Source organism: Apteryx mantelli, chromosome 1 (assembly GCF_036417845.1).
Source record: "Apteryx mantelli isolate bAptMan1 chromosome 1, bAptMan1.hap1, whole genome shotgun sequence".
Taxonomy (NCBI): Eukaryota; Metazoa; Chordata; class Aves; order Apterygiformes; family Apterygidae; genus Apteryx; species Apteryx mantelli.
In genome coordinates this window covers 34,540,915-34,568,854 of record NC_089978.1, presented here as the reverse complement: position 1 = coordinate 34,568,854, position 27,940 = coordinate 34,540,915, and the positions used below count along the sequence as shown (strand labels likewise).

The window sequence follows — 27,940 nt, the reverse complement described above, 5'->3', positions numbered from 1 at the left end:
TTCTTCACAACATAGTCAGCGATCAAGGAAGTAAAAGCATCACAGCCATCAGTAAAAAAAAACCAACCTAACAAAGACTTAAATACATTTTTAGTAGTTAATTTGTAATGCCTTTCATGCCATTCAGACAATCCAGTTTCCTAAGCAGCAAAGAACAACCATTCCTGAAACCACCCACCTACAAAAAGATTCCAGACAACCTGATATCAATGATTTATGCACCTGGTGTAGGAGCTGTGCAGCTGCCAGTTCTTCATGAAGCCCATGCAGGAAACAAAACTGGAAGGATTCAACTGTTTGTTAGCACTGCTGCTTATGGAATGCATTTTCCAGGTTTCAAGTAAAAAAAATTATTTTTTTTTTCTAAACTAACTCTTAAATTATGTTCTGTCTTTCTGGGTTCACCAACAGAGGTTCTCCAAACCAAGGTTTCTACTTTCCTCAAGAAGCAGGAAAAAAGGAAGAAAAAAAAAAAAACACTGAAAAAATGTTCTTCATCCCTCTATCTGAGCAAATTCCCATGTCCTGCAAACAGGATTGGAGAAATGAAATAGAGAATCTAATCTGATTTACAGCATATTACTGCTGATTGAACCAGTCTGGTTTTCAGATGTTCATAGTGAACTGCTGATGGTTTTGACACCTGTCTCCCTCACTGTAAAATGAGGGAATATAATAAAAACACCATAGAATCTATGCTGTTCATTCTCATTGTCTTGTCTATAAAGAATTACTTTTCAAAGTAGGATCATGTTTTTGGTCCTGTCTCCCTTCCTTAAGTAACTACTCTGAACTGACAGAGCATCTCTCACAAATGAAAACGGTTTAGCTCTGGTTGAAGTAGCAACATTGACAAGATTTTTCCTGGAATTTCCCAGTCTTTACTAACAGTTCCATCACTTCCAAAGCATCTTATCACAGAGAAAGAGTTGCAACATAAACCTGAGAGGCAGGATAGAAGGTGGAAGGAAGAAAGCAAATCTTTCAGGTAAAAAAAAGATCGCTCTTTTGGGACAGGAAAAGAGGAGAGGTCAACAGCCACGATTTTATTGACTGGATATGGAGCTGTCAACACATCACAGCAGTCATGATTAAGAATTGGAAGGAGCAGGAATGTGGTAAAGAAGATAAAGGGTTATGTAAAATGAGTTGGGTAGCTCAAATGCTCAAGGAATCTTAAAGGGAGTAAAAAGAGGAAAATTAGGAATAACACACAAGTGTCTCTTGCGAAATTCTGTTAGTACTTGGGTTTGAAACTCTAAAATCGTATGGCGCTTTTTCTTGTTTCCTGGCATTCTGGAGTCGATCAGAAGAGAGTCACTCTGTACTCATACAATTATGTTAAGTATAATATAAACAAGAAGAAAATGGTTTTAGACAACTTTATTAATATTTAATAACACAAAAGGCAAGAGTCATCTCTCTAAAAACATATCAAGAATCCAGGATTCCAGCTGCAAGACTCAGAGCATGATAATATTATGCTACACAACGCTGATACACAAGAAGTATCAAAATATTGACTTTATAAAAGCAACAGTCAAAATTTTTTATTTAAAAATCATGACTATGGAGGGGAGGAGGAGCAGTAAAGTTATTTCAGGTTACCCTAGAGACAGCAACTGAGACGATACCATTAAAAGCAATTCCCAGTGCCCCTATTATTCTACCATAAGTATTTAATATTCTTAAATTTACCTTGTTCTACAGAATAAAATGACCAAAAGCTGTGGCTGAGGCAAGTATACCAATAAGGAAGGTACAAAACACGGACTAGGAGCCAGACACAAACATATGTATTTTCTTCAACTAAAAGCACTACTAGCACAGACCTCAAGCCACATGTTAGTATTTATTTCTGCAACTCACGGATCTTTAGCTTGTAACTTCTAGGTTACTCCTGTTCAGCACAGTTTGCCAAAAGACCTGTACCTATAATAAATGGCTACTCAATTTTAAAGTCACCACATACATATTTTCACATTTTTTAAAGCCATAATGAATTTGATACATCAAATAAAAAGAGAAATCAGTTTAACTCTAAGTCTCAAAGTTCACAAGTGCTACTGTGGTTACATCTTTTAAAACATGCATCTATCAGTTTTCTAAAAATAGCAGGTTATAAATTTAGCATTTTAGTCGATAACCACAGAAGAAGCAAGACAACAAAGACGTTTGATATTTAGGGGGAGGAGAGGAGGGAGACATTAAAGCCATCCAACAGAGAGCCCAATTTCTGAAAGTCCAATGAAAATGGCTCACTACATAGGTATGTACTTAAACAGCACCATCTGAACAATTATTTTTAGAATGTACTAAGACTGCAATGCATTCCAGCATAATAAGAAATCACAACTGCCATGCAGTGGTAGCCTCAGGGCTACATTAAGACTCTTAAACAATTTAAATGTGCCAGTGAACTTAAGGAAAGATCTAGGCATTAGCTAAAAACAGTGTTTCATAGTAACTGATTTAAGAAATAAATCGGATTCAAGCACAAGCATCTGACTAGTTCACTCCAACTGCCAGAAGCAGAAAATAGGAAAATAAAAGTTTTCTCTACCTACTGCCAGAGGGTCCAGTTCACCCTCCTGCCACCCCTTCTCACTCAGCTTCAGAACAAAGCTTTTCCTTTTCCTAATCTCAACATTAAAAACAAGCCCTATTCTTCAAAATTTCCTACATTGAAAAGAACAAAAGTAAATGGGCATGCATGTGCACTGTTCACTACTGCCAGACATAAGGTTTTTATTTCACAGATCTCACAACACATTTAATTAAGTTTGACTATAGAATCCCTTGGGGGGGGGGGGGGGGAAGCCTTCTGCTTTCTAACAAATAACTTTTCACTCTTGAAGAAAAATCTAAGTTTTTCCACTTTTGTGGCCCTCAACACCTCCAACATACCTCTTCTCTACACAAACCACGAGAAACCTCAAAAGATGCAATGCTTTCCACATTGCTATTTTGACAGTTTGGGTGCCTTTTTTTTTTTTTTTAATCTTAATTAGGCTTCCACCTCCCTTTTCAAGTGTTATATTCATAAGCTTTATTGATATTCTTTATAATCATCTAAAGGGACTACAAGTAGAAAAGGTTTTATAAAGACAGTCTGAAGCACAAAAGAATCCTCTTTCACTGATTCACCTGGCACTTCCTATGCAGGGGATGGCCAGGTGTGTTCACATTATTAGAACTGTAAACTCTTAAACTCATATTTATTCACTTGATCTTCAGATAGTAAGATATCAGGTATAGGTTCGATTAAAAAAAAAAAAAACCTTCATGACATTGTAACAAAAGGACCATGGGGAGGCCAAACAAATTTCCTAGAGAATAGTGCATTAGAAGTAATTTTCTGTCTAGGCCTCCATTTCTATGGTGGCTCAAAGGCTCTCTCTGTGTGATGGAAAAAGAAGTCATTTCTTTCCCAATCCCATTTTTGTCAGGAGATCCTGCTTAAGGAAGGCCAAGATCCAAACCCAGTCATCTTCCAGCAACATAAATGGTTCTCAAGATCTTCTGCTGAAGGCTTGTGATGCAGTATAAAGGTTAGAAGGTGTCCTGAAGCAATTTGGAGGGAATGAAGAGGGAGAGAAGAGTCACAAGATGCACCAAAGCAATAATGCACGTAACATAGTTCCAAATGACTTGACTCAGCATGAAAGAGGAACTGGTAAAATCTCCTTAAAATTTCATTGCTAGTTCTCAGGTGAAAGGAAATTTAGGATAAACTTCCTGTATCAGCAATGACATAGCTAGAGAAAGAAAGGTCTGACTTTGGGCTTCTGATGGTTGCAAGCAAGAGGTTGTTGCTCTGTACAGCGTGAAGTGAGGAAAGCAGAATTTACCTGAGCTGCTTCTACTGATATCGCTGGCTGGGCCCTGGGAATTGCCGATTGCATGGGTTAGTAGCACATCCCCTCAGAGCATCCAGGTCTACTTCCTTCGCATGGACAAAGGAACAGGACTTGACAAACCCAGCAGTCACAGACTCCTCCAGAGGAACATACTTACACATTTAGAACTGGGGAACCTGTTCTGTGCTGGGAATCAAGTAGGCTTTTCAAACCATTTGATGGTCTACACTTCACTGGTTATCCAAAGCTACCACTGGTGGAGAGAGAACAGGAGGGGACGATAATCATGTGGCTATGGGCCATATACAATCACTGGCCTTTACTTAGGCCCTTAGCCACCAGATTCTGCTCTTATTTAGCTTCCCTTGTAGAAAGGGTCAGAAAATACCATTCTTCAGAGAACTGAAGTGCAAATATGACCCCATGAATGGGAAGTTTACACAGAGGTATAAAAATATTATTTCCAAGTACCCAGCATATTTTCTCCTCTCTCCCTCCCCTCCTTTTTTTTCTCCCCTCTCTTCTTCTTTAAGCTGCTCATACTCTCTCCCTCTCTCAGCCTAGAGAAGTGGAAGACAACATTAACAAAAAAAAGCATAAAGAAACAGCATAAAGTCCCTCCTCCACACCTGAGCGGATGGCAGTTCAAAGGGGCCCTACCTACCTGCAACCCTGTTGTTTGCTTCAAGAACTCTGTTTGCCCAAGGAAAAAGAGACGAGCAAATCCTGGAAGCAGATCCTTCCCCAAAGGAAGTTTCTTTCTGAGTCTGCAACCTGGAGCTTTTTGCTTGAGACTCAGTCCTCTGAGTGGATTCTTTCTTCAACCTTTCACACTGGTTCTTTACTTTTGTGGGCAGCTGGAAAAAGAATGAAGCTGTAGGCTGAGGCAGGGACTCCATACTTCCAGGATAGGGAGGCAGAAAGACTGGAGGGGAAGGAAAAGTGCTAGTTGGTAACTTCTTGAATAATGATCTGCATTCCCTCATTTTCTGCCACACAGAGACATACACATAGAGTCACTGTAATAGGGGAGGATGAGAAGGGATGAATACTAGACATGCAGTTTTTTTTCATGCTCTGATGCCAAAAAAACCCAAAGTTTTGGACTGTGAACTTTCAAGACACTTATGATATCTATAATAGATGAGACCAATCATAAGATGTTTTGTCCAGAAAGTTCTCTTTCAGTCTGTTCCAAGTAGATGTAGGTGAAAAAAATTTTATGGGCTCATTTCTGGAAGAAAAAACTTCCAAATCTCTCTTCTGTCCATTTTCTATCAAGAAAATTAAAAATGGTATTTATTGCAATGCAATGAACATCTCCCCATGATCCTAGACAGAAAGTCAATTTAAGAAGAAATGATCATACTTACCTGAAGGTTTCCCTTTCCACTGACTTCCTAACCCCATCCCCAACTTCTCTGTAGAGGCCTAAATCCAATTTCAAGTCTTCTACTCGCAAAATCAGATCAAACACACAATGACAGCAGTTTAATTATCTTGTCACTGTCTCTTACTTAATACAAGGCACAGGTATGTTCGCTGGGGAAGTTAAGAACCTATCCACATTCCTGGATTAGGTTTTTGGATTTCTAGAATATTCCTCCTTTATCCTGAGGACCTAATTTCCTATGAGTTGTTGTTATTGAAGTGATAAAAATTAACAACAAAATCAATGCTTAAGAGAGCATAAGTTTTCCTCTTCATTAATCCTGAAAGCTGATAGACTTTGGTGAAATTTTATCAGTAGCATGGAGCCAAGATGCAACAAAATAGGATAGGAAAAGTCACAGGACTTGAGATACACATATATGCACAGCCTCTTGTGTATAATAATTACTGTGTTTTTATTCATTGCAATATCTTTTGCGCAACAGCAACAATGTCTAGAGCTTGCATATGGGGCAGCTGCTAAGCTATGTGCCTCAGATGAGGCGTGATCATTTTATATACAATGCTGTTTATTGCTCTCAACAAGACACCAGGTAGAGTATTATTCAATAGTTAACCAAGAAGGTGTGCTAATTATTGCCTTTTATGTTTGATGCAATTTCACTTAATCCATTTTGGGGCAATTTTGGTAGTTTTCTTCCTCCTCTCTTTTAGAACACCTGGCCAAAACATCTTTATAAAGTTAGGTATTTGGAGTGTCCTTCATCATAAGCTTGTTGCCCCACATCTACCCCAAAGAAACTTCTCTTCATTCTGCTCCAAATAATCCAAGAAGGTGGTGGAACAAAAGCTAGGTTTTGTCATTAAAACCACCGCAATGACTTTCTATATATTTTGAATATACTCCTTCACTTTTAATAACTTCTTCACTTCCCCATGCAGGAAGATACTTTGTTTCTTGGTTCCTCTGAGGACACTGAATATGGTGATGGTATTTCAATTTAATGTAAGAATTTTTGCTCTAAATAGCAAGGCTATTTCATAGAAATTTGAGCATTAATTTTTAGTGGAGCTTCATGACTTCTGTCCAGGTATTTCCATTTCAACAACAACACAGAGCAAGATGTATTGCTACTCCTTTCAATTTGACAAAGCATCACCTGTTTATTGTTTAAGATGAACTTTTAAAAGGTTAGAGAGCCAGGTTCAGTCTTCTGGACCCACATGCATGCTTTTGTTGAAGAGGGTCTGCTCTGTTCAGAAAGAATAATAGCTGACCAGCACATACATTAATGTCATTAGCCAACAGATGTCTCTAAGATGATGTTGATACTCTTCCAGTAAGGCAGATCATACAAGATAAAAATGAAAGAAGAAAAAAAATGTAATAGGACATGTTCAAGGAAAGAATTTCTACTGCTGTCTGCTTGCTGGCTAGAAAACTATCATAAAAGGACAAAATAATTTAAAGCATGTTCCTTCTTGGATTCTCTTGTGAACAGAAGGTTCTTTCTTACTAGATAACTTGCAAATACCTTAATTCTCAGCAACTCTTCAAGCAGTTAACACACATTATTCACAAATACGCTTCACGTAACTACAATGCCACACACAGCATTATAATCTTAATTTCAGGTGACAGGTGCTGAAGTCTGCAAACTCTATTAACACTTCCAAAGTTGATATTCTTTTTCAGCTCTAAGCAATAGAACACATCAGAGCAAGTCAACCCAGGTGAAGCAGCATAACCCAGCTTCTTGTAGGTTCCTTTCAAACAGTAACCTGGCTGGGCCCCTCTCTCATGTCAAGAAAAGGCTCCCTTTGAGACATCTTCTACCACAGGGGAAACATCCCTATTCACTGGAAAAAAAGACTTCAGATCACCTTCGCTATAATACATCATATGAAATCAAGAATTCCCACCTATTCAGGCTGGGGGGGGGAGGGGAATATTGGTTGGTTTTAATGGACTCAAGTAGAAGTTCAGTAGAAGAGACAAAGATCCAACATAAAACTTAAGAGAAAAAAAGCTCTTAAGAGGACTTTGTCCATCGCTGTTTTCCTCTTGGAAATGGATTGGCAACAGAACTGTTTCTGGAAGATCATTCTGAAGCATGCAGTTAGGAATAACTTGTTTATAAATCTCCCTTTCCTTACATCAAGGCCAGAGTATCTCCTCTTTTTCCAAGGAAGGGAGAATCCTTTACTTCCAATTTTTATCCTTTCATACATCTTTCTTCCTTTGTACAGACTTGCTCTGAACTCTAAAGCTTGTGATTTTGGTGTTCTAGCTATCAAAAATACTAGCTTGACAGATTCCTATACATGGATATGCAGCTCAGGCTGAAACGACTACATCTTTTTGCATTTTGAGAGGAGTGCTAATTAGTACTTCTTCTGCTCTTCTGAGATTTAGAATAGTGGAAAAGAGATTTCAAATAGATCATCCAAAGTACCTGAATCCCTCTTATGGGAGTTCCAGGGAGTCTCTTCTTGCCTTATATCAAACTCCAGAAGAGATTCACATTACTGAGATGGGATGTCAGGCCAACTTAAGGAGATGAACACACAACAGCTCCTTTCTGAGTCACCATACAGACTTTGCCATTTTACCTCAGGTGCAGGCTGTGATGGGATCCTTCTAGCTGGAGCAGGGAGAAGTTCTGGCTGTGATGACAAAAGAACAACACATGTAGATGATCTTCAGGTCAAGACGAATTCAGGAAAGGCACTGATAGCTCTGCTTGGGGAGCACACAGAAGATGGTAAAAAATCCTATAATCAATGTTCTGATCTTCTTTGGGTGAAGAAAGGAATCCCTGTAGTGTCTTTTCCATAGTGAACTGACTGTTGATAAGAGACTCTGGGAGCAGAACTCCCTTTAGTGCTTTTTCCATGCTCTCTGCATGGCAGGTATCACTGCCACTCAATAATTCAAGAGATAGTGAAGAGTGATCCCCGTTTTTCTGCATCAGTGTGGTTTTGCTCAATAGCCATCAAAGAAAAGTTTAAACAATTGTGAGTAAATCCTGTGGATGACCATCTGCAAAATAAGCAAAAAACTGAATCCAAGTATTTGGTAAGTGCTGTAGAGTATAAGCAGTAATGATTTTTTACTTGCTATAGTACTGCAGATCCAGTGTCTGTAACACTACTGCAGGGTCTCAGTGAAAGAGTACAGAAACAAAAAGTAAACTCTCCCATATGATTCAGGGTACCTGCAACTCAATCAATTCTTTCTCAGCCCTCAGACTGAAATTTTAAAGCATCATGTAGTTATTTTAGTTTTAAAATGCTACGGGCCGTATGGAGGATCTATAGCTGCTAAAATAGAACTTGTTCTAGATTAAGGAGTACTGGTTGCCCTGTTGCCATTCATTGGTTTAGTCATAACTCCCAAAATATGTGCAGGCTGAAAACCCACTGCAGGACCTATGCAACAGCATTTGGTTGAACCGTTATTCAAAATAAACATTACTAAAATTTGTTCTTCTTGTTGTAAAGTACCATTCTCCTGGAAATTAGTACCAATATAACATGCACATTCAAGTAGCAACAAGAGAGATGTAAGGCTGATTGCTTACATTCCAGAAGCTACTGACACAGTTTAAGAAAAATTAAGAAAAATTTTCCAAAACTTCCAGATTTTTTTTTTTTTTGGGGGGGGGGGGAGGTGGAAAAGAAGCAGCCATTGAACATTATTACAACAGCTACAAAAGATAACATTTTCAACCTCAGGAAGAAAAGGAGGCAAAACAACTGATCAAAGTGTTGATTTTAAGAGATCAGATGTCATGCAACCCATCATTAAAAGAAGCTAACCTTCCATCAACTCTGATGACAGGAATCTTGACTTTGTGAATTTCAGAACTAATTTTAAAGCATTTGGCAGCTCTCCAGCAAAGTTTTTTGCTCAACTTCTTTAAGGTCTGCTACACACCAATAAGAGCCACAGTGTTGTCTAGATTATCAAAGAAGGGGGTCAAACAATACCTACGAGACTGGTCTAACTATCAAAACATGAAAGACCCTTCCTATTTCCAGTTAAAAAACAGAAAAAAATGCTCTAGGCTTTTCTGAACTCAGCATGACAGAGAATTCCAAAACTGTGTAGAGCTGTCACAGCTGGCACATTTGAGAAATATTTTAGTAGCTCTTGCTATTAAGAGAACATACAGACAAGCAGGAAAACACTAGGGGACTAAAATAGAACCAATGGTTAATTATAATAAATAGTATCCTGTAAAAATAGTTCTCATTAATATATGCAACTTAATAACCTGGAGTTTTAACAAAATTGGTACTTGTTAAACAGAATGTCATAATGATTTTTTCATTTTTTATTTTTAAAACTAAGTTGCAAGAATATTTAAAACATCTTTATTATGTGTTCTTTTGCTTCTTTTCAACTTTGTATGCCAAGTACAGTTGAAAGCAAACCTTTCATAGCCTAGTTGAAACACATTTTTAAATCAGATTAATAGACTTGATTGGCACTAATATAAAATTCTGTCGCAAAGACAAACCTTCATTTAGCTTTCAGAAAATTCTATGCTTTCAACTACTGGGCAGAATGTATGAACTGATATAAAAAAAATCAAGATTTTTTAAGAAATATATATATATATATATATATATATAAAGAAAGCCATATACACTACAGCAATCAAAGCTGCAGTATTTACATACACCCTGAACTTATTTCAAGAAGTTACAGAAAGCTTGTAATTCCTTCATACTAACAATGACCTTGTATTTTCCTTTTCAGCTCTTAGTGTTTTGTTTGATTTAATTTGATGCCATTTACATGCAATTAGCTTACATAAGTTTACCTTACTTCCCCCCCCCCTTTCTCCCCCCTTTTTAATAGCCTCATATTTCCTACACTTCCCTTGTCAGAGTCTTTCAGCCAGTCTATCTGTAGAAACCTGAAAGTTGAAATACTACAGATAAGCAATGTTAAAAGAAATTATTCCAATACTGCTCAACAGCCACACCAGACTGGATGCCTGCATTTTTTCAAACTGAATTTTCAGGTGAAAATATCTCTAAGACTTTTCTCTTTTGAGAAGGAGAGGTTTGTTCTTCTCCTTCATGACTCTCCTTTGGTGCCTGGAATCTCTGGAGAACTCAGATACAGCAAAAATATCCCTTTCATACAAATATTTGCTTAAATATCTATTCAATATGTTAATGAAGAGTTACATGAATGCACTAAAAAAGAGGCTGAACAAAATTTGCTTTTTCAGAGTCTTCAGTTTAAAAATGTTTTACTTTGACAAGTACTCAAAGCATGCATTTCAGAATCCAGTGTTTTAGCATGTTAATTTCCATATCAAATAATTCCCATCTCTTTTATGTTAAAAGAACTTCCCAACTCTTGATTGTGCACACTTAGCCTGTAATCTGACCTACAGGCTTGATACTTTTCTCATTTTCTGCAGCAATAAGAGCTCTACAGACAAAACTCAGCTCCCCAGTAATTTACTCTTACTGCTGGGGCACGAACTGATGTTAAATGCTCCTGTAAGCTATGTTAGCTCTCCAGCACTTAAAAGTAGGATGACGTAGCTAAGGCTTATTTTTGTCTAGCACGAACTTGTGACAATGGAGACAGGAACCAATTTAAGGTCCTGACTTGCAAACAATGCGTAGGCACACCATCCTACCTCTACAGCAGGAGGCCTGGCTTTTCAGTTCAAGATCCAAGCAGCAAAGTTTCATGTGCAGATAGTTATGTTTGATAATAGAACCAGAATAAGAATTTTTGATTATTTTTTATCTAATAGGTGCTAACAGTACATGAAAAATGCATTCTAGATTGTCTTCTACAGCTAATATCACACAAAAAAGTTCTTCCACTGCTGTCTTTAATTAGGTGATTAAATGTTTTCTGAAGGTTTGCCGATTTAATCACTTCCCTTACCTGGAAAGCATTCCAGATTCATCTGTATTTTAGTATTAAATTTAAATTGTATAGTTCTCTCCAAATACGTCTTGGAATAAGACGACAACAAGTTTTTATTATAAAACGTGCACATGTCAGCTGAGGTAAAGACTATTTCAAATGCACCATTTGGCTCTGCTTAAATTGAACTGTGTTTACAGTGAGTTGCCCCTGTAACTCTTCTCCATGCAAGCACCTTCACCTACCTGCTTTGATCAGCCAGAACTCCCAGCTTTTGCACTAGACACAATTAACTTTGGCAGTGCCTCTTCATAGGCATACCAGTGTGCAATGTTTGATTGTCATTCTGTATCTGTTGAAATATTAGCACTTATTTTAGCTTGCTTGCAACAAAGTCATATAACACAACAAAAATAAGACATATGAACACACATGGAGACCTACTTCAAGTCTAGGCTTATTGCTTTTGCAAAACTATACAGAGGAGAAAAAAATCCTAAACATCCATACCAAAACAGAAGCTTAATGTGCTGACTGATCTGGGTTGGACGGTGTTTAACCATACCTTAGTCTCACAGGACCCTCTTTCCCTTTGAGCCAAGGCTTCATTGACAAAAATTAACACAATCCAGGGCAAATAAAAAGAGCTTCCCATACACTCCTCTCCCAACACCCAGACAAACATGCAAGAGACTATGAGCCCTTCTGATCATAAAGACCACCTGAATCATTACTGAACACCTCTGTACATGACTATTACATAGAGCACTCATGCTTAATTTTGAAGCGAGTTTGACAGGCACATGCACCAGGAGATGCTCTTGCCATGACATTTTTTAGTATGAAATTAGTTAGTTGCCTGATCTATCTAATTACAAACTTTCTGTTCAAGAAAATATAAAGGTCAGTGTTTACTCAAAATAGCTTTTATACTTAATAATATGCTTCTGCCACCAAGTTCCTAAGAGCAGTCCTCCTATAAAAGGGTAACAAGACTCAGTTCACTCTATCACATTGTCTTTTTACAGCAAGATTCTAAAATTAGTTTGCACCACAACTGAGAGGTCTGCACTAAAGTTGTCAGATTTTGGTTGTACACTATATGCAAACTATTATACTTTCTGCTTAATGGCTTCCTAGCTATCAAAGGAAAACAGAAGTCAAAATCTCACAAGCATTCATGCTGCTACCATTTCTACATGCAGAAAATCTTACATTAGAAATCTATCTCCTATTTTATACACTCTTAAATTAAGTAGAACTCCATCTTACAGTTTAATCAAAAAGTAGAAAAGGTAAAGCATTTCGCATGTGACAAAGCTTGACATTGCCAACTTAAATGAAACCACAATGCAGATACCTAATAAGTCATTATTTGCATACATTCGAAATCCACTCTCTACACACTGTAAAGTTAAACAATGTTATACTGCATAGAATTCAATGGAGAATGATTCTTATTTTTTAAACTAGAGTTACTCTTCCAGATAGCTGTTTCCAACTTTTAAATAATTCTTAATCATAGTTTAACATTTATACAACTGAAATCCCCTTAAACATTTTGCCAACTAGACCAGAGTTTAATACAGTATAACAGCATTTTTCCCCCCTTCCTTTTTAGCTGGACAAACATTATACTGAGTAATTTTCAATGTAAATAATTTTATATATGAACATCAAGTACTTTTATATTCTTGTATTTCTTATTTTTATTGTAGACCTTAGCCCAACAGAAAAATTCTTCAAATAGAACTGCCAACTTCATACTTCAAGATGCAGCCTACTGTAACAGACTATTTTTCTGAGCTTTGGCAGTCTCTTTTTTCAGGTTACCAGGGAATTAATTACCTTTGAACAGTCAAGTTGCTTCTTTCATAAAACAGAGCATGTATACATATTTAAGCAATCTGTATGACAGAAGAATCATATGTGGTGCCTGCTAAAATGCATTCTAATGATGTTTGTATAGGCAACTCCATAGTCGTTATCTGTCATTGAAGAGAAGCTGTAGCAAGTATTTTGGTGAGAACTAAACAGCACACTGCAATGCACCAACAAAGCACGTTCCGTCTTTACCATATGAACTGAACACAGTGTTCAAAAATACCAAAACTTTTCAACTCTTTGCTATACAAATCAAGAGTTTGTTTTTCCAGTAACATATCTTGATATTATGACCCAACATTTTGATTCATGAATTAACATTTTCCTCTCTTCTGGTACATTTGAAGTATGCAGACTAGGCAGGGAAGCACGAGGAAGAAGCAAAGCACTAACAAAATACTGAGAGTCTATCATTACCAAAATAAAGTACGAAGTCATTTTCATACTTGCTGCAATTTGTTACAATCAACATCTAATTTAGAAAATTATGAATGGATATCAGGAAGAATGGGGACAAGAGTTCCCATGTGCTTACACTTCTGCTGTGAACACCCAGAAATAGTATATAAATAAAAGGATCACATCACAACAGCTTTTAGCAGCATATATGTTGGCAGACAACTGTCAAAAAGAGCCAAAAATTTAACCATGGCAACCTTAGCTTTTAACAAAGTGAATCATTAACTGGACTGAACAGACTGAACAACTGTTTTTAACTTTGGCAAAATAATATTATCATAGGCTAAAAAAGTATAAAACATATGATGAATCTTAAACTAACTGCAATTTAATAAACTGATAAAACAACATTACTGATAAAGTGTAAACATTTTAAAGGAAAGTGAACCTCTTAAAACTCTTCCCTCTTCTTCACCATTTATATTCTATGACAGCAATTGGTTATTCTGAGCAGTCTCCTAAATATTAACGTAAAATAAAATGAAGTCTGTTTAGCAGCTGGCAATGAGAGAAGTCAATACCATCTGACAACCCTGCTCTTCATCTACCATAAAGCAAGTGTGAAGAACTACTACTATGTGCTAATTTAGAGCATAAATACATAGTATGAGCTAAAGTTAATCTGAGTTTAAAAAAAAAGACACTATATGGACAAGAATTCAGAATAATCCATTTCCTCATTGGCTGGACATAAGGCACACAACTCAATGGAAGAAACCTGAGTTACCATCAAGACCACAGAAATTCAAACATGCTTAACAATCCACTTCAGAATTGCAGCTAACAAATAAAAAAAGTTATAAAAAAATATGGCTCCTAACTACCACAACTACAAACATTTCTGCATATTTTATAATTATACTTCTGTTTATTTTATTATAATTATTCATTTTGTTTAGTAAATAACTAAAAGTTGCCAGGAATTGATTTAGTTTGGAGTAAAAACTGCATAGAAAATTTAGAACTCCATAAACTTGTACATTACTAGTTTTTATGCTTAACTAGTTCAAAGCGATAAACCACCCGACTCCACAAGATTAGTGTCCATTACACATAGTTCTACCTCAATTTTTGACGCGGTCTCCCAAGAAAAGACAACAAACCAGATACTTCTGCTGCATCACCCCTACAAAATAACTTTTGAATCCACCATTCAATTTAAGTCAAATTTGACACTGCAGACACCTCCAAGATAAAAGGAAGGTTTCATGCAAATCCAAGATGACCAAGTAGACAAGCAAGGCCCTCTTAATGCCTCCATGGACGCAAGGGGAGGGATATCAAGGGGAACTCCAACATTACTCAGACAGACAACCACCAGTTCAGTCTGAACTGATCCAGCAGCACCACAGACAATCTCTTTCACACAGCCAGCATGCCAAAAGACACATATAATAAAGAGGGAAATTACAGCACAGAAGGAGGTGGAAAGAGATACTAGAAGAGCTTTTTTTTTTTTTTGGGGGGGGGGGGGGGGAGGAAAGCAGCACAGCAATAGGAAAGGGTCTGGGACTACCGCAGTGCCAGAGAAAAAGCAGCATGAGATACACAGCCCTTGAAGGTCTATCTTTGTTAGCTCTAATCCTCAAAGAACATGCTGTTTGTTTCTCAAATAATGAACAAAAACACCCAAGGAAAAGCAGAGAGACACAAAAACCAAACCTTTAAGCTCAGTTGCTGCATCCTACACTCCCCCTGTAACAGAATGCCTGACGGGAGGGAACTCCGTTGACTTGAATGCTCTCACAGCACTGAATTTCTCCATTTGTGAAGCTGTTTGCAGGATCGGAGCCTGTGTCATGGGCATAATACTTAGACTTGAACATTTAGCCTGAATATTGCATCAGTCATGCTATTTTTAAGTACAATTCAGCTTTTCCTTCATGACCTGATGCAAGCCTGTATGTCTCTTCTGCCATTCAAATGCAGTTTGTTCAACACTCCCTTACTTGCCAAATATTTAAGAGCCATTCTAACCTCATACAGCAGTGTCTACCAGAGAAAACATTCATTAAAAGCAAAGATGATTATGCTTGACAAGACAGCTGCTCTTTTAAATTTATAATTTGAATAATATGCAAAGTTGGCAAAACATTTTTTGTTATTACTTCCATTTTACTACTTCAGATTGCATAAATGACAGTATCCAGAAGTCTGGCATCACACTACAAAGGAAAGAAAGCAAAAAAGCCATCACAGGAACTAAACTCTGAAAACAAAGCTCTTAACCCAGAAAGGCACACTGAACACAGACAAATAAAAGCAGCATGACAACTTAAACTTTAAAAAAACTAGATTACCAAGATTTAAATAATCACAGCAGGAGACTCTGAAAGTTGGTTTTCAATCTTCAAAATTTATAACCAATACACAGTCTTACTTGTGCTGGACTTCGAAGAGCTCGAACAGTTTGTCAGATTTTTAATGCAATTTTAATCTGAAATTTGAACATGCATCATTTTATGGGTGTTCAATGCACTCATCAGCACTTAACAGAGCTGAAATGAAGCATTTAGAAGAAATTCGGCCCTTTCCAAGGACATTTTGTAACAGATATAATGGCTCTCCCCACCCCTTTCAATTGCACATATGGGGAGAGAAGAATGCGAACTTGTGAGTTTCTAAGCACGCAACATTTTAGGAATCCCTTCCCCTTTAACCAACAGCAGTAGAGGTGAATGCTTTGAAAGTGTCCTACAAGTGCAACTGGTCCCGAGTGCCCAGTTTGAAGTGTCCTTGGCTCACTTTCAGAAGCATTCTTCCTTTGAGACCACCAATACAAGCACGCCTGAGAAAAATATGAAGCAAGACTACTCTGTGCTAGAATAAATACTATCCAAGAGACATAATGAAATAACAAATTAACTAGAAACAAAAAAGGTTTTATAAAAACGCAAAGCTACAACAGAATGGAATGCAACAGATGAGTCAGAAGTACAAAGAGAGCTACATCTGAAAGTGTTTCTCCACAATCCTTTGGGGGAGAGGGGAGGACCAAATTCCCTTTACTGTATAATACCTTATGTTTATCTACCTAACACAAATCAAAGTTCAAAATATTTCTATAAGCAATCATAACCACATTTACATTAGCATGTGTGAAAGGTGGTGCATATGCTCTTAGAAAGAATGCAACACATGCCTTAGCTAAAAAGCTTAGCTGAAACAGAAAATTTGACAGTCACCTCAAGCTAACTTTTCTGTAGAAACGCAGCAGAATTTTATCTTTAAACAATTTGCTGTGCTTTCCCTAGTTATGCTGCATATAAAAAAACCAGTTTTACAGTTTTCAGATAGTTTAGAATCTCAGAACTTTAAAATCTGTGTTGTTTGATAATTTAATTCAATTAGGAGGCGACAGTCCCCAACTTGTCTTTTATACTGACTTCACCCATAGACTTGCTTTCATTTCCATCATGGTACATTCAGGCTGACACTTGGAATATATGAAATACCAGCCATAACACTGATAAGCCTAAACCTGGTTTCCCATGATCCATTTTTTAAGATTTACGATTTGTGAAACTCTTGCTGTCATGGTGATATAATCAGACTCCAAAATACAAGGCCTGGCAAGGGGAAGACAATTGCAGATATCAGCTTTCTACTATTTCTTTTTATAATTTAACATCCTGGCCTTTTCAAAAAAAACTTTACGGAAGTTCATGAAAAAATAATCATCAGGTGTATGAATAAGGATATGTAGTTGTCAATTCCTCCACCTTTGTTTTGCCTTGCATTATCTGCCAAAGCCATTCAGACAAATTTAACAAACAGGAAAAGACATACTTTGGATGGATCTGAACAAGGATTCAATAGCATATTCCACTTTCTTGGCTCCAATATATCCATTCTGGTCTGCTCACTGGCCAAAGGAAAAACCACAAGAAAAAACTAACAAGTTCTGAATTGCTGGTACAACTAGAGTCTGAGCACATGATTGTCACTGCATCACCCAGTTATGCCACGTTCTCTACTAGTTCAGAAGATACAAAAAAAGGAAAGGAAAACGGCCTTTCCAGCACCGGCAGACCTGAAAACAGTAGGTCCAAAGTACCCTATGCCCAGCCTATGTACTGATCCCCTGAAAGGCTCACCTCGGAGCATACAGCAAGTCCAATGCACATGCCTTTCCACACCTGTGTGCCTGCTCTATGCATACATGGCTGCAGCTTCCTCTGGAAGAAACTCCAGTGCCTGCATAGGTTGATAGCTGTCTAAAAACTTGTAGGTTGCTGCCTAAAGCAATAGGGTAACAGCATACCATGAAAAGCGGAAGAGTTGGCAAACAGACAAAGCCAGGACAACAGGTTCGCGTAAGGCACTCTGTCACACTTAGTGGTTCTTTACTTCAGACTTCTGTTTCTCCTCTACAAACACCGGTGAAAAATAATTACAGTAAAAAAGAACAAAACCAAGACTTTCTTTCCTTACATACCTCCCCCAAAATGAGCATCTAAAAAACAACATACACAATGCCAAAGAGTTGAACTCAAGGCAGTTTTGTTGACTGCACTGTGAATCCCAAGACAGAAGACGTCAGGAAGGGGGAAATGATATGGCTAAAAGGATACAAAGGGTGAGACAGACAAGCATTAGTTACAGAACACATGAAACAATAGGTGTTTTATGGTCTTTCAAGAAATTTTAGTTTACATAAAACTAAGTGGTCTCTCTCTCAAACTACAGAGTACTAAATTAAAAAGATAAAATCAAAAATACAGCATATTAATGCTTAAGATATAGAACCGTACATAAATTCCAAAGCTTGCTAAAACTTACTACTTTTAGGTAAAACTTGAAGTCAAATACATTATCGAATTTCACTAAACTAAATATGGCCAATAATCAGAACCACAACTGTGCAGCTTATCAGAGACCGGATACTGCAGTAGATTGACCACACTTGTCTTCCTTCCTTCTCCCCAAAAGGTTGTCCCATTTGAAGCTTCAAATAAAGAGAACAAACAGGGAGAGGGGAGAGATGCAGACAGCAAGCAGAGAAAGCTAACACATAGCCTTATGAAGAAGCAAGCTGTTGTTCAAAACGAACATGTGATTGAAACTTAGAGCGATAACTAAACCAAATTCCTTGAAAATGCTTTGGGGTGGGGGGGGGGGGCACAAAACTAAAACAAACTGTAGGTGTGCACCAGGAAGTAAACTGAAGGTGTTCTAGAGAAAAAAAATAGAATTAACTGCAAGCTTAAAGAGAGCAATACAAGTCAGGTTTGCAGTCTACATATCAACCTAAGATATTTAAGATTTTCATTTCAGTTCTGAAATGGAGAAAGAATACTACCACTGTTTTAGTGAGGCACCTCCTTGGGTTCCTATTTTAACATCACAGGTCCCCATTTTTATTTTCATTTCTTTTTAAAAATTGCTGAATGAGTAGTCATATTTTCTTGCCACAGAGTAAAACACTTTTGTAAACAGTTCTTCTAAAAGGTGCTGAATTTATCAAATGAAATAATAAGGATATTCCAGAGTACCAATTCCCAAGTCTCTGATGCAACCAAGGCAAGGAACTAATGGATTTCCTCCTTCCTTCTCCTCCTCCTGCCCATTTTGCAAAGGTGGGGAACAATGGTTCTTCATTACAGGAAACAGCAGCTGCATCTAAGAGACTTGTATACTAATTTTTTGGAAAAACAGGCTTTTTCATTGCAGGAACTATGACACTTTCATTAACGCACAATGCACTACAAGGCCATTCATACAAGTAATTGTATATTTAACATATCATTCTGACATCTCATTATCAAAGCAAGAAGCTTTGTTTAAACATGTGTCACAAGTCGATTTTTCCCGGTTTAGGGGAAGCCTTTCTCTGTTACTTGAGAACCTCTTCTGGGCAGTAAGCCATACCTCAACCGATGGGAAGAGTCTGTTATGGATCCATAACTAAAAATCCATATACAGCAAAAACAGGACATCACATAACAAAACCTGTATCTTCAAGTTTGTTTCAAGGGTGCAAAGTGGATAACGATGGTAAATTCTTATCCAGCTGATACAATCCTGAATCCGAGCATGAAACGCGTTGTGTTTTTGTTTTGTTTTTTTTAAATTGATAACTACGGTTTTGCAGCTGGAGAGCCAAGAGAGAGCTGCAGAAAATGTCTGGATTTTCTTTTATCCATCTGTGACTTAATGCGGGAAACATGAAAAGACATGAAAAAAGAAAAGGTGAAGAGAAGCAGAAGTTTCAAAGAGCCAGTTCCAGAAGGAGCAAAGATAGCAAGTAATATTCAGGAATGCTATTTTTTATTGACTTCAAGGGAATTTCACCAGGACGCTTTGGAACACATTGTGTTTGAAGAGAGTACAAGGCAAGACTACTAAATAAACTAAGAGAAGAGAAAGTAAATAATGCAATACCTCTTGAAGCAAGAATATTAGAATAGGAAATACAAAAAAAGTGCTGGGTTTTCAATTACCATTAACTCAAATGCATAAACAAAATTAAAGGGTTTGTAAAGCCGCAGAAGATTACATAGCTCCTTCCTAGTTGTTAAGTAAACGCTTCTAGTCACTTGAGACTCCTTAAAGACAGCGATTTACGTAAACTGGGCCAAGAGTTTGAAATTAGCATGAGCATTTCATATTTAAAATTTATAATATGTATAACAAGGTAAGGTTTTAAATATAAAGGGCTTTTTTTAAACGTCATGAAGTCCATTTTAGTTTTTACAAACTAATAGTCACATTAATGTTACAAAAAACACTATATTGCAAACACAATAGAAGAGATGTAAAATGACTCACATGAATAATCCCACTGACTTTAATGAAAACTCTTTAAGTACATGTGTGTTTTAAGCTAGAGCTACATTATTAAAAACCTTAGGGATATAGAAAATTTCAGCATTAAGAGTGAGGTGTTAATTAAGTGTAGAATAAGCAGTAGTGAGAACCTACTTGTACACAAAAGTCAAAGTTGTGAAAAATCAGAAGCCTCAAAGGGAAGGCACCCAAATTCCTATTTCTGGTGTTCATTAAAGGATTTTCAGTATGTTAAATGATCTGGCACAAAAATATCCTCACCTTAAACATTATCACATGAATTAAGTGTTTCAGCTACCTTAATTTACGGAAAATAAACTGAGATATGGGTTGTGAACAGCCATAGCTAGAGCTATTTTATATTCTATTGAGGCAAGGTCACTTAGAATAACTCCTTTTATCCTTATCCTTTCCTATCCGCCCCCTCCCCTCCAAAAGGTTTTAAAGTATTTCCTTTGCCCCTTCTCCTTTATCAGCAATTTTGGTTAATCAGCATAGAAATACCACACCAAATCAGACCAGAGCCTAAGCTTGTTCATAATAAATCTCAGATGGTAAATTCTAGAAAACAGACCAAAAACATCTCTGTAAAAGCTCCATAACAGCCTGAACTACTGTTAATTTTGCAAGTTCATAAGTGAAGCTTTTTCAAAACATCATTTAAGCAAAATCATATAGAGAAAAAAAATTGTCAACCTTGAGACTAATATGAGTTACCATAAGGAAGATGAGCAGAGCACTTTGTTTTAAGCCTGGCTAGGACTGAAACATGTTCAAAAGCTCATGATGCTGGAGAAAAACAACCAGACTATATACTGGGTGATACTATAAGGGATTCAGTGTACAACATTCAAATACTCTTCTGCTTTATGCTGAATGATATTATTAACAACCAGCTGGTGCAAGAGCTAGGTGAGAGGTTCAGAGAACAAACGTAATCAAGTCAGTACTGAACTACAGCAATTCACATCTTTCTGCCTTCTGTCAGTGTTCCCGTAGAAAACTTTCAGACAAAAGCAGAAACATACAAACAAGCAGTTACGATATAAAATACCAATGAATTTTTTTAGATGGTTAAGAGTAAATTCCAATAGAAAGTTTCTTCCACAGCTATAGCAACTCTTCCTTTTCCTCAGAGGAAAATGGGTTCCAAATATCTAGAAGTAATAAGCACTTATCAAAATGCTTTGGCATTAAACCTACCTAGATGCAATACAAGCAATATAGCTATATCACAAATCATGATCATCATCTTTTAACAATCCCTTTCCTAGATTTATGCAGGATTGCAAGAATAATCAAGTATCAACTAAAAAGTTAAGCAAAAGATTTTTTTGTTGATCTCTCCTCCTACCTAAGCTTCCACACATTAAACCTCAGGTGCTGGGGTTTTTTTTAATTATTAAGTAAGCTTTCTATTAGAAAGCTAATTATTTAAACTGATTATATTAACCTTTAGAGGACAAATAGACTATTAGTACAAACAGAAGAATTTAACAGCTTGTTTTGATCCCAGAATGCAGCATAAGGTCCTTTTGTGCAATAACTGAAAAGCTTTTAATAACATAGCGAGGATCAGATGATCGTAACCAAAATAGAAAAACAGTGTTACACAAGTACCTGAATCAGGTTCCACAGTCCTCAGAACAGTTTGCATTTTCCATGTAAATCTCAAACAATGCAAAAGTATGTTTCAGTCTTATCCTAGATGAATAATACATTTATTAATAAACACAATCACAGAAATTACACTTGTGCATTTCCATTCTTTTCCATTTGAGAGCTTCTAAAGCTGTTAAGTATTACCAGAGTTTATATTTTGAAAGAAGTCGGATATTTACAAGAGTAACAAGGTTTTAGTTGAGAGCTACATAATTTGCAAGTGTTTATTTGTTTTTGCATTTTTAAGGTATTGACATAGGAGTCACCAATTTCAATGCAATTTACATAGTAAGAATTAGGCACTGGGCTGTTCTGGCTCCCTTATCTTTTCCTCTGCTGAGCTTTCTCTTCTTCCTCACTTGACACACAGTTTAAAGAAAAAACACCAAAGTGGTACCAAAATTCTTTGATGGCAGGGGGAAGGATCTAAGTCATGCAAATTAACCAAGCCAAAGTATTTAAATATAGAAATTTAGCAAACCTCTTTCATAATTTTCTTCCATTAGTCTCAAGCCTCTAATTACACATACATGATCATTTCCCAAATGCAAACAGTTCTTTTCAAATGCAAAATGGAATGAACGCTACTTTTTCTCTTTAATGACTTAAATTAACAAGTTTACCAGGAGCACCTTACCTTAAATTCTCATCTAGCAGCAGTAACAATCCATCCATCCCCACAGCCTATTAACCAATACTGCATACTTCAAGCAAATATTGCTCATAAAAATCATAGCGTAACATAAGCTTTTGCTGAAGATAAAAAGAAAAGATTAACGCTCATCAGTTTGGGGGGTGTGGGGGGGAATCCAGTCAACAATCATGTGGAAAATGCTTCTGAAAAAACTAGCCAATCTAACATAATGAGCAAGTATGGCAGCTTGAAACAAGGTTTTAAACTTGAAGTAGTACATTGCACTCAATTAAGCTCATTTGGAAGCATCACCAAAGCAACCCTCCTCTTGAGCAGGACTTCTCAAAACCGCTTCCTCCTCCTGTATCTCGCTCCAGGTCTACAAGTCCTCTTGCAAAATTAGGACATTATTTGTCCACAGATATTCCAGAACAGCTCTCTCCAAGCAGTTCTCAATAGTATAGACCTAATCCTATTAAATAAAGATTATCAATATTTCCAAATGAACAGGTAGAAGTTTCAATATTATTCTTTTCTACCATGCTCTTGAAGGCTGAAACACACCAGAAGCAAGTCTTCAAGCTGTGTCTTCCAGTAAAATGGTGCAATTCTCAGTATCGTTTCTGGAACTGGAGTGATTTGTTTGCACTAGTCATTCCAAAATTTAGAAAGCTGTTGCTTTTCTGATTACAGAGATGCAAAGGTATGCACAGTAATAGGCACAACATTGTGTGCGCACACCCATACACGATCCTGTCAGACCCACTCACTGAGGGAGCCAAAAATTACCCATTTTAAAATATGATCTTTGATTACTTACAAAGTCATAGAAAATACAGTTATCCCTTTAGCAAAACTGAACAACCAACTAAGACAAGTTTTATATATGTATATGTGCATATATAGTTTTGTTTTGTCTGGAGAAGGGAGGACTTAAACTACCAGAGGTCTGTATTTTCTTTCCTTCTCTTTGTGAAAGCCCTTGAGGCTTTTTTACTTTTTAGTATCACAAATTCAAGAACCCATGGTTAGGAAAGGTCTGAATGAAGCTTCCCTGACAGAAATTACACAATAATACACTGCAAATTTCAAATGCAGACTATCTGGAATGAGGAATAGATATACAAGTCTAATTTCACAAATAGTAGTCAAAGTGTAAGTAGAACACACTTAGCAGCTAATCCTATTTTTAGTGTTACACAGCACTTTCTAATCACATATTCACTATGCTTCATGGAAAGGTTATGGAAATGGAAAAAGGTTAGCACTAGATGAACAGGTGTTCCCAACCAGGTAAAAAAGTTTACAGGAGGAAAAAAAAAAAAAAGACAGACCACCAACTGGAGAGCTTCATGCCAAAACAGTAAACTTATGTGCAAAGAACACATTTGCTAACTGGTCCTATACATTAATTATAAGGCCATGTAATGATTTGGAGCATATTATTTGGTGCTTTTACTTTAGTATTTTAAGCCAAACAAAATAATTTCCGCCAATATTATCCATTGTTGCCACCCACAGGTAACATTCCAGATACCTTAACATTTTCTAGATACCAAATGCAAAGTAGTTTTTCAGCTTTATTAACTGGGATTAATTTAAAATACTTTTGCTAACTTTTTCACATTAAAAAAACCACAAGATCAATAGGCCTTTCTGAATTTTTAAATTTATTACTCATTCTACCACTAACTTGTGACATAATAGTTTTATGTTTGTATAACCGCCTCCTCCCCACCCCCTCAAAAAAACCCACTCCACTTTAAAGTCTTATCTTCCTTCTCTGAACACCAAGTACGCCCCCTGAAAAGTGTGCAGACTCCTCCAGCTTCTAAACCATGATTCCTGGAACAGGTGCTATAAATCAAATACAATAGGAATATTTATCTGATGGCTACAGATAAGGAAAAATAGATATGGTACTTGGGACTTTTTTTAACCCAGGTTTTAACTTAAGTCTTTCCCACAACAATATTCTTTTGGGACCATATTCAGATCTTTTCCAAGCACAAATTCATTAAGCAAAACATTCATTTCCACAGGATGACCAGGCAAGATATGCACATTGTACTTAACTTCATAAATATTCTACTGTCAGATGGCTTAAAGCAGAAATACAACACAATGAAAAGAAAGCTATTTTCAATACATCACAAACTAGACACTCTAAATAAAGTCACAGAAAAACTAAGTGGATTAAACTTCTGAAGCACGTTTTTCAGGACTTCCGAATTTCTAGAATTGCTGACATATCAGATGCTCAGCAGATCTGCAAACATATCAGAGGTCACCAAACCCTAAAGGAAACAAGTAGCTTAAAGTCAAATTCTTCCCCAGTGTGACTCACTAGGATAAGGCATAACATGAGAACGTATAACTTGGATTTTTTTTTTTGTTTTGAAACAGTGTAAATGCAAATGAAAAAAAGCACTCCAAGTGAATGCTTCGAAAAAATTATGCCAAATCTCACAGAATCCTAACACCATTCTTCAAATAAGCATTAGTGCTCTGGCTGCAAAACTGACCACGCAGTCATATATCCAGTGAAACTGCCTTGCTGTCTTTTTTACTGTGAAGACAGTTCAGAGCAGTTTTGGTTACAGCATTTACCTGACAGAATTGGGAGGGGAAACAAGGGAAACATTTCACATCTTTTACTCAGTCCTTTGCAGACAGCTATAACATTAAGGACATGATATTTTTAAAATGCTTGCTACCGCCTATTTATTCATTAGCAACAGCTAATGGAGTTACTCGCAGAAGCTTTAAGAGGGAATATCCCAGCAGAAGGTATCCTTCCTCCCTTGAGGCAGAACGTAACTACCGAGTGACTGGCGGAGGAGAGGGAGACAGAGGCTGTTAGAGGCTGTCCCCCTCCTGGTGTGGGCAGTGATCCAGAAGAGGGTAAATGACAAGCCACACGCATCAATTCTTCACATAACCACTAACCATGCATTTATATAAAGAAAAGCTATCCTAGAAAGGCCTGAAGCATCTTTTTCAAACACTTGCCTGCATAAGAAGGGGAAAAAAAGAAAAAATTCAAGTGCTAAAATTTATTCTTTGGACCTTATTGTTGCAGCTTCCACATTACTCCTTACAACTCTAGCATTTCCTTGCAGTTAGCTACCCTATATGCATTCCTGTAATAGCATTAAAGTTACTTTGTTTTTCCAACAGGAATGGTTGTTTTTAATGAAGTGACTCCTCATCACAGGATTTCAAGTTCTCTCTCAAATGTTTTGTTGAATAGACATATACTTTTAAAAGTTCAAAAAAATCAAACATCTGAAATTGTCTTTTGAAGCTTAGCTTAATATAGCGTTTAAAGTATTTTTCTTCTTCTTTTACAGGCCTCTTGGATGTTTGCCAGTAGGGCTCTAATGTCAGTGCTGTAGCATCCAAAGTGCTATTTTAAGCCTTGCTGTGCTGACCATTACATTTTTCAAGCACGAGAACAGCTTCCTGAAAAATAACGATTGTGAATGAGTTTTTATTGTTAATATATCTTGGTTTTGCTTACATGACACATCTTCATTTCTGAACAACACTTTGAAAGAGCATCGTAGCTGCTATGTCTTTCCTCTACCTTAAAGATGCAACAACCTTAAACTTTTGTTATTCCATAAAATCAGTAACACATCATTGCATTCCCACTAGCTTTTAGCAGCCACATGATCAATTCTGATTGCTCACATTTCTATAAACAAGTCAAGGGTATGGTCCTCTTCTGTACCTCCTTTCTTCCATTTGACTCCATTAGTTTCCTCCTTTTACTCAGAGTCCTTTGCAGACAGCTATAACATTAAGGACATTCCTCCTACTTTGGAATTGTTTCCAATAAAGTTAAAATAAGTAAGGACTCATACTGTAGCTTATTTCTAGTCTGGAAGAAGAAAGTATGCAGGAGTATCCTGTCTTCAACAGTTTCTAGCACCTGATACTCCAGAACAAAGTCACTGCAGAAGGTAGCTATGGCAAGCCTGTCTCAGGGAGATGCATTTGTTTCCCCTGGATTAGCTAGCAGCAGTCCTAGAAGCTGAAGCCAAGAGTCATTTACCTTTCCCTGAGTACTATTATAACTCCGTGTACTTCCCTAAATAAACATACATAAACACACCCACAGTTTTTTCTTTAAATGCTAACTTCTTGGTCTCCACGATATCTTGCGACAATGAGTTCAATAGGCTAACCCTATGTTATAACAATTTCTTTTCTTTGTCAGCTTGGTATCAGCCAAGTTTCAATTTTACTGGTGTCATCTTGTTCCTGAATTATCTGAGGGCACATACGAAGGGCCAGATCTGCTTCTAAGCTAATTTTCATTTAGAATAAGTTAAAAGAAGGGGGGGGGGGGAAGGGGAGAGTCGTATTATAGCTTTAGGCTCCTTATGAGTCATTGTCTCAACTAGAAGTCCGATTTACGTTTACCATTCAGCTTTAGAGATTTGTTTTTCTTGTTTTAGGTATTACTTCATTATTTCATTTTAAATTCCTTCTAATCCCTGTAGATCATACTTAGTCATTAAAAAAAAAACACTATTATTCTGAAATGTTCTAGTAAAGGCTTCAGTGATACAGCAGGCCTTAATTTATATAGCATTACATCTTTAAAGACTCAAATTCAAATACTTGCTTAAGTTACAAGACAGCCATTCGGGATTTTGTATTTGCCCATACCAAAACCAATTGATCATTTTGATACATTTGGCAGCAATTCTGTGCAACAGAGCTAGAACTCTAAATTAAACATATTAATCCAACCAGGGTAATACTGGTTAAGACTGGAAAAACAGGAAGGCAAAAGCAACCAGATAAGATTCTCCATAGTTACTTGGGGAACGTATGTGTGACTATAAGACAAAAGGAGAGCCACCTGTCCTAACAGCGGCTCTGCTTCCTGTTGCACCAAACATTACAAGCAGCACAAACCCAGCCCAAGAGGACAAGACCAAAGACTTCTGGCCAAGTAAGAGCAACTCTCCAGGAAGACAGAAGGGAAAAAAATACAAGAGGAGGCCTTCCCACTGTCTGAAGAGATGAACTAGCAACACGCAAACTTCGCACTTGGTTAATTTTTCATATTATGCTTTCTCTTACCTCCTTTTGTTGTTTCTGCTGCTGAGATTCACCAACAGTCTAGTCTTCCTGAACCAAAGCATGAATTCTCCATCAAGTGTTCTCAAGCAGAGAACAGCAGATCCTGAACTGAACTGGACCAGACCAACAGACAAGCCCATGACGCAATGTAGAAGGCAAAACAACTGCAAGACTATTCCAGACTTAAAACAAGAAGGCTGGGACTTCATTTTTCTTAATGCATTCTCTCAAGCAGCACAGGAAAGGAGCAGG

General features: G+C 37.1%; 1 protein-coding gene across 4 annotated transcripts in view; it reads right to left on the bottom strand.

Moving 5' to 3' along the window:
• Positions 1 to 27,940, bottom strand: part of TSC22D1 (TSC22 domain family member 1) — a 97,558-nt gene that overhangs the window by 52,580 nt on the left and 17,038 nt on the right. Inside the window, exons 3-4 of one of the 4 annotated variants that reach the window (XR_001293355.2) lie at positions 4,525 to 4,785; positions 1,377 to 3,564 (exon numbers count right to left, since the gene is read on the bottom strand). The exons of the other annotated variants lie outside the window; for them this stretch is intronic. The gene's annotated coding sequence lies outside the window, so the exon portion shown is untranslated. Of the gene's footprint in view, positions 1 to 1,376; positions 3,565 to 4,524; positions 4,786 to 27,940 lie in introns of those variants that run through there. 4 annotated transcript variants of the gene reach the window in all.